We start from the raw sequence: 6,793 nt of genomic DNA, 5'->3' as shown, positions 1-6,793 counted from the left end.
TAGCCCCGGGGGGGGTGTCCCGAGTAGCCCCGCCGTGCGGAAATGGCTGCCATTTTTTTTTTTGGATTGATGTATGTAAATTCTGCAAATAAAGTTTTCAAGCCAACACCTGGGTGCAACTTTTATGCAAGTAAAATTTTTTAATACAGCAAATATTTTTTTTACTACAAACCTTAGCAGAAGTAACTTTTCAAAATAATGTTTTTCACCATTTTTTTCAGGAATTTTTCAAAGCTAGTAAATGTAGTATTTTTTTGCTTCTTTATACTACATAGATAGGAAAAATGTTGACATTTATGCCACTGTATTTAGTTTTGCAATATTATAATTAGTTTTGCTACTAAAACAGCTTTACGCCATGTTGGAGGACTGTCTCGAGTTACCCCGCCAGTCCCGAGTAGCCCAGGTTGATGGTATACATCAATTATCTTCAATGTGGCATAAATGAACTACATGCAGAGGTGGGCAGTAGCGCCCTACATGTAGCTGCCGCTACTAGCGGCCGCTACATTTTCAGTAGCGGTAGCGGCTCTACATTTAAGGCAATGTAGCGGTAGCGGTAGCGCCCGCTACATATTTAAGTAGCGATACGAGGTTTTGCCGCTACAGCTCTACCGCTACATTTATAGATAAAGCCTTTAGATTTTACTTAAGGGGACTGTCTGCAGTGGCAGACGCCCTGAGCCAAGCCTCTCTCAAGCATCTCCTGGTGCAGTCTGCAGTGGCAGATACCCTGAGCCAAGCCTCATTTTAGCATCTCCTGCTGCTGGCAAAGTCAAGTCTGAAAGTAAGCCAAATTCCATGTGCCTCACCAATTTGAACATCAGAGGAAAAATTGAGTTCAAGTCCTAAATTTCTTTAGAGTTTCACTACGATATTTGATAAAATAGTGTGAGAATATACCACCTCATGAATCACTCATTAGAGTGTTATTAAATTTGTTGTTGAAAGCTCACACGACTACTTAGTTTCATGACTATTATATGTATTTACTGTTAAATGTCTTGCTCCGCTGTATAATGATAGAAGGATATCAATGTACTTATTTTCCAGCTTTGGAGATGGTTGAACCTTCTCCGGTCATAAAAGTTTCTGCTATCTCCATCAAAAAAGAGCTTGATGATGAAACTGAGGAAATATCCATTAAAGAAGAGCCATTCTTGTATGGAAATTAGGTAAATTGGGTCAATATTTTAATGAATATTTTGTAAAGCATTTTAAATGACAGCATTGGCACCATAGATCTTCAAGAGATAAGTCTTTTTCCTGCATAATGTCTTCCTCGTTATATAATTATTATTAGGGATTAGGCACATGTGTCTCAATTTAGTAATTGGCAAGACGTTATGAGAAATATGGTTTAGAAATACCTACATTATATATGCTTTTCTAAATAGAAAAACACAAATTTGTACTATTGTTGCTTGTAGCCCAATAAAATTGAAACGTAATGAACTTTGTTGGCAAAATTACACCCAGAACTGTCTTAACTTTTCTTTATTAAATGGTTCTCCTCTGCTTGTCAATTACTAAATGAAAATTGAGTACAAATTTCAAAGAAGATTTATGGAGAATTAGCTGCCACATAATTTTCCTCGTGTGTCAATAAATATCATCTTCCACTCAAGTGAAGAGACTATACAAGCACAATTCAATGCAATACAGTACAATCTATCACGTTTATAAATGCCAATTTTGGTGCAACTGAAGCCAAAGTGTGCACTTGCTTTTGAAATCGTCATTCGAACTCGTTTATTCATTCTAAATTTTAAAATGGTAGAGTGAAATGTTTTTACTCATAAAGCATTGATTTGATAAGATATTTCATAGCCAAAAATTTGTGATTCTACCATTCAATAGCTTTTGAGAAGTAGGAACTTACACAGAATTTTATCCTTTATCCTCCACTCCTCCACAGGCTTACCCAACTGAACAGCTCAGCCATGCACCTGCATTCTCCTCTTGTTTGCCATGCAAGACGGAAGTTCAAGTTGAGGAACATGGCAACCACCCAAGCTCATCACAGAACACTTCTGCTCTGTTGGTCAATCAGGTATATTCACTAAGCCTAATTTTTATGATTATTTTTACTGTTCAAGATTTTTCACAACTCCTTGAAATCACCAATATTTTGTTTTATTGTTGGTATTTAATTACGAAGTAAGCAAGTGGAACTAAAGATTCAAATTGATGTGCTTTTTCTCAAAGTATTAATTGTGCTCATGAAATCTAATGATATTCAATCTGCAAAATTTATGGTATTACTTTTGATTTCCCCTAAGTATGGATTCCATCCTTGAACTAGACATCTAGTTCAAGCAGTGTAGGAAGTTGTAGGAAGAAACCTTGAGCCTATTACATTAAACAGAATTTCCCCACTCTGCTTGTGTTTCTGGGATCACATGCAAGGAAGATTGGAAAAAGTCTACATGATATGGGAAAGGGCCTGTTCAAGATGGTTTTCTTTGTGTTCCAACCAGGGTTGGCAATGATTAAATCAAAATGATTAAATCATGTGATTAAATCAATTGATTTTTTATAAAAAAATCATGTTTTTTTTATTTTTTCGATTTTTTGATTTTTTTGATTTTTTCATATATTTAAATATATTGAGTGGCAGTCTTTAATTTATATGTAGGTATTGTTATTCCTGGTTTAGTATAAATGTACTATGAATGACAAATTGGTATATAAACTTGTGTCCTTTAGTGTGTATTAGATTCCAATAAATTGAATGTTTTTGGTACAGAGGCATCAAGTGTGCAATACATTGTACGTAGCTAGCAGCTTAGCTAATTCTTATAAGGCTATAAGTAGTCTTTAACTATTTGACTATTTGTTATATATTGATTACAATATACAATTTAAATGTGTTAGCTAGCTTATACAGGGTGGGGCAGAACTGATTGAACAGTTTTGGGGTAAAATAAAAGAGTAATGAAGGTACATAAAGAAGAAAGTTTGTTTTCCTCAAGATTAGCATGACATACCATTTAAAATACTTATGTTTTGAAAACATTATCAGGAAGAGTGTCTGGTAGCTGCATCACACTGTTGGAGTCGTTCTCGGAAGTTTTCTACAGCACGTTCACACATATGGCAAGGTATGGCCATAACCTTTGCTGCAATAATCCGTTCCCTTAGCTGTGGTAGGGTGTGAGGGTGACTTCTGAACACCCTTTCTTTTAGATGTCCCCAAAGAAAGAAATCTCAAATCAGGTGACCTTGCAGGCCACTGCAAATCACCCCTAAGAGACACCAGACCTCCAGGAAACATGCATTTCAAAACATTGAGTGACATTCGGGCTGTGTGAGCTGTAGCCCCATCCTGCTGGAACCACACGTCTCCCAATGCTTCATTTTCAACAATGTTTTCCATCATAGGCTGCAAGAAATTTTGCAACATTGCAGCATAGCGATCGGAATTCACTATAACGGTTATTCCCTCCTCCGAGAACGACTCCAACAGTGTGTTGCAGCTAACAGCCCCAGTCTCCAGATATCGTTTTCGAAACATAAGTATTGTAAATGGTATGTTATGCTAACCTCTAGGAAATAAAACTTTCTTCTTTATGTACCTCCATTACTCTTTTATTTTACCTCAAAACTGCTCAATTGGTTCTCCCCCACCCTGTATATTGAGAGGTTGAGATTGTATTGACCGTTTAGGCAATTAGAAAGATTTTCCACCCTAATACGAGTATTTTAATTAAAATATTTAATTTCAATCTTTAAATATGTGAATTTAGAAGTAGAAACAAAACAATTACAATTATAAGACTAAATATAAAATAATTAAATGCAGTGAATGGATATAAAATATTTGAATTGTGCACATGTTTATTTCAAACAGTATTAGATTTTCTCATAACTTAATTCTTGTTTCAAGTCGTATGAGGTTTGTTGGTTATCGTTCAGTTTATGTTTAGTATTGGTTTATTGGTTTGAATTAAATGGGAACAGTGCAGTCAGTCACTCAGTCACTACTATTCAGTGTGTATAGAGGGTAGAGTCTGGTAGATTTATAGGACATAAAACTAGTAGATCTATTGATAGTGCTGTGCACTGTGCTATCAGCTACAGTCACTACTAGTCGGTGTGTATAGAGGGTAGAGTCTTATAGATTTATAGGACATGAAATTAGTAGATCTATTCATAGTGCTGTGCACTGTGCTATCAGCTACCTATCTGTTATGTGACTCTTCAATGTTTAGAAGATCTGCATTCCTGAAGTGTTTTTGTATATTGAAGCCAGTTAAATGGTCAATATTTAGCTCATTACCTTGCTCCATACAAACTTTACAAAGCTAATGAATAGACTTACCAATAATTGTTTACCGACTTCCAACAGTAGTTCTTTCATCTTGAAGTTGTCAATGGTCTGTTTTGGTGAACATATTGTGTGCAGACACAGCAAGTCAAGCCCTGCTACATGTGACATTATGCTGTTTGAATGAAGAAACAAAATTATCAGTAAAATATTGAACATTAGAGGAGTGAAACTCCACTGCAAAAAATGAATATATTGTTCAGCTCAGTAATTCTGAGAATATTGTTTCATACTATAAAAAAATTGGGTACTGCCTTGCTGCAAAAGTGTCCCAACACATCAGCCAACCCAAAGCTCTATTGGAAATTGGCTTCCGAATTTAAAAGTTAATGTATCTGAAATCAAAATTTTTTTCAGTTTGGTTTCATTCATGCTAAGGTTGAAATCTCAAATCAACGGCTCACATTGAGACCAAATAATTGTAACTCGCTTATTTGCACAAGACAGGAATTAATGCTGCGAGGTCCCTGCATGAACCAGAATTGACTGGTAAATTTCAATTCTCTTTTTATATGTCAAAATTTTGATTTTATTTTGAGAAAACTAAAAGATTCTATGAAGAATCAAAGCTGTTGGATGGATATTGCTGTTAATAATAATGTGAATTGTTTTACTTTGTTATTATAACTAGTGTGAAGCTGGGGGGTCAGCATCGGCATCAGGAGACGCTGCTGACGACGCTGGCGTCTCTAGGGCGTCCAACTCCAGGCAAGGCATGAGGCTTGGTTGTTCCCAGCGTGGATTGGTGCCTGCAAGTGCAGGTCGACAGCAGCAGCACATTCATCAAGAACATCTTGCTTCAGGACCCCATCGTTGCTCTGACTGCGAAAGCACATCTAGTTCAGGGAGTGGACTGCAGCAGAACGATAATGCTATGCATTCGATAAAAGACTCGTTGCAGTGCCAAGACTGTGGTTATAAATGTACCTCAAAGAAATTAATGCAAAAGCATGTAGCTTGCAAACACTTATGCAGAAGGCAACACCAATGCAACTTCTGTTTAAATTTGTGTGACACAAAAGCTGAACTCAAACAACATATTCTCTTGAGGCATCCTCAGAGAAATTCACAGAAATTTTCTAATCATAATTATGTCGATGGTTGCAAAAAAATCCTGCACAAGCGTTTTATTTCTAAACAGTCAACAATGAAGAAAATGGGCTGCTCTGAGTGTGATTTTGCTTGCACTAGAAAAGGAAACTTGAAAAGACATTTTCTTTATAAACATTTAACAGAAAAACTTATTCAGTGTTCTGAGTGTGATTATTCTTGTGTCACAAAAGACACGTTAAAACGTCATTTTCTTTGCAAACATTCAGCAGAGAAACCTATTCAGTGCTCTGAGTGTGATTATTCTTGTGTCACAAAAGAGATGTTGAAACAACATTTTCTAAATAAGCATTCAACAGAAAAACCTTTTAAGTGCTGTGAGTGTGATTATGCTTGCGCGACAAATAGGAACTTGAAACAACATTTTCTTCACAAGCATTCAACAGAAAAACTTTTTCAGTGCACTAAGTGTGATTACGCTTGCACCACAAAAGGGAACTTGAAACGTCATTTTCTTCACAAGCATTCAACAGAAAGACCTTTTCAGTGCGCTCAGTGTGATTATGCTTGCACTGCAAAAGGAACCTTAAAACGTCATCTATGATTGCTGCGGCTTGGTCAAGTTTTGTAACTTCCTGAGTTTTAAATCTTGTGTATTATTTTCTCTTATTGACACTTATAGATTTCTTCCTTCAATTTTCAGCAAAAATTGTTAAAAGTTATCCGAGCAAACCTGGTTTAAGTAAAATGCAAGGTTTTCAAAAACTAATGAGGAATGATAAATCTGAATTCTAACCATGATGTATTTTATTTTAAATAACGAAGATTTCAGATGCACAATACAAATCTGCAAATAATAAAAATTCTTAAATTCATTTTATGGTTAATATGTTTATTCACACAAGCCATTGCTTGCTAATCTGTGTTACTCTGAGTAACGTCACCCATGAAAGAGACACCCAAACTGTCACCGAAATATATTATCGTGACTACTTCTGTGGTTTAAGCCGCTTATAAACCGTAAAAATCGTACCAACCTTTTTTCTGGAATTAACTGAGTGGCTACTTTAGAAAAATTCAGTCCTTTGTGGGGTCGAGAACTCTAAACAAATAAGACGAAATCCCTCGTGAATCAAGCCCTCGCGCAGCCCTCGTGTCGCGAGGTAAGAATGATTTAGCCCCTACGAGTGATCTCTTTAAATCGGATTACAGCACAGCGAAGCTCTTATAGGACTTGGAAAGTCACAAAATCGTGAGCTAGGCAAGAGAGATTTTCTTTCATACCATTTGTGTAACGTGTAACACAAATAGTCCTGTTTGACTATTAGATACAAGAGAGTGAATCAACCTAGTTAAGTAGGTAATTATTGTTAGCTGGACAAGCCAAATTATTTTATATTATCATATAGAATT

General features: G+C 36.0%; 1 long non-coding RNA gene across 1 annotated transcript; it reads left to right on the top strand.

Moving 5' to 3' along the window:
* The first annotated feature begins 666 nt into the window (after nucleotides 1-666).
* Nucleotides 667-5,751, top strand: LOC108673586. The gene is made up of 4 exons (XR_001930987.1): nucleotides 667-787; nucleotides 1,054-1,175; nucleotides 1,919-2,053; nucleotides 4,962-5,751. It is a non-coding gene; the product is annotated as an uncharacterized LOC108673586 (long non-coding RNA).
* The last annotated feature ends 1,042 nt before the right edge of the window (nucleotides 5,752-6,793 follow it).

The sequence above is a fragment of the Hyalella azteca genome, unplaced genomic scaffold, assembly GCF_000764305.2.
Source record: "Hyalella azteca isolate HAZT.00-mixed unplaced genomic scaffold, Hazt_2.0.2 contig2401, whole genome shotgun sequence".
In the NCBI taxonomy this organism is placed as follows: domain Eukaryota; kingdom Metazoa; phylum Arthropoda; class Malacostraca; order Amphipoda; family Hyalellidae; genus Hyalella; species Hyalella azteca.
This window is presented reverse-complemented; position numbering and strand designations above follow the sequence as displayed.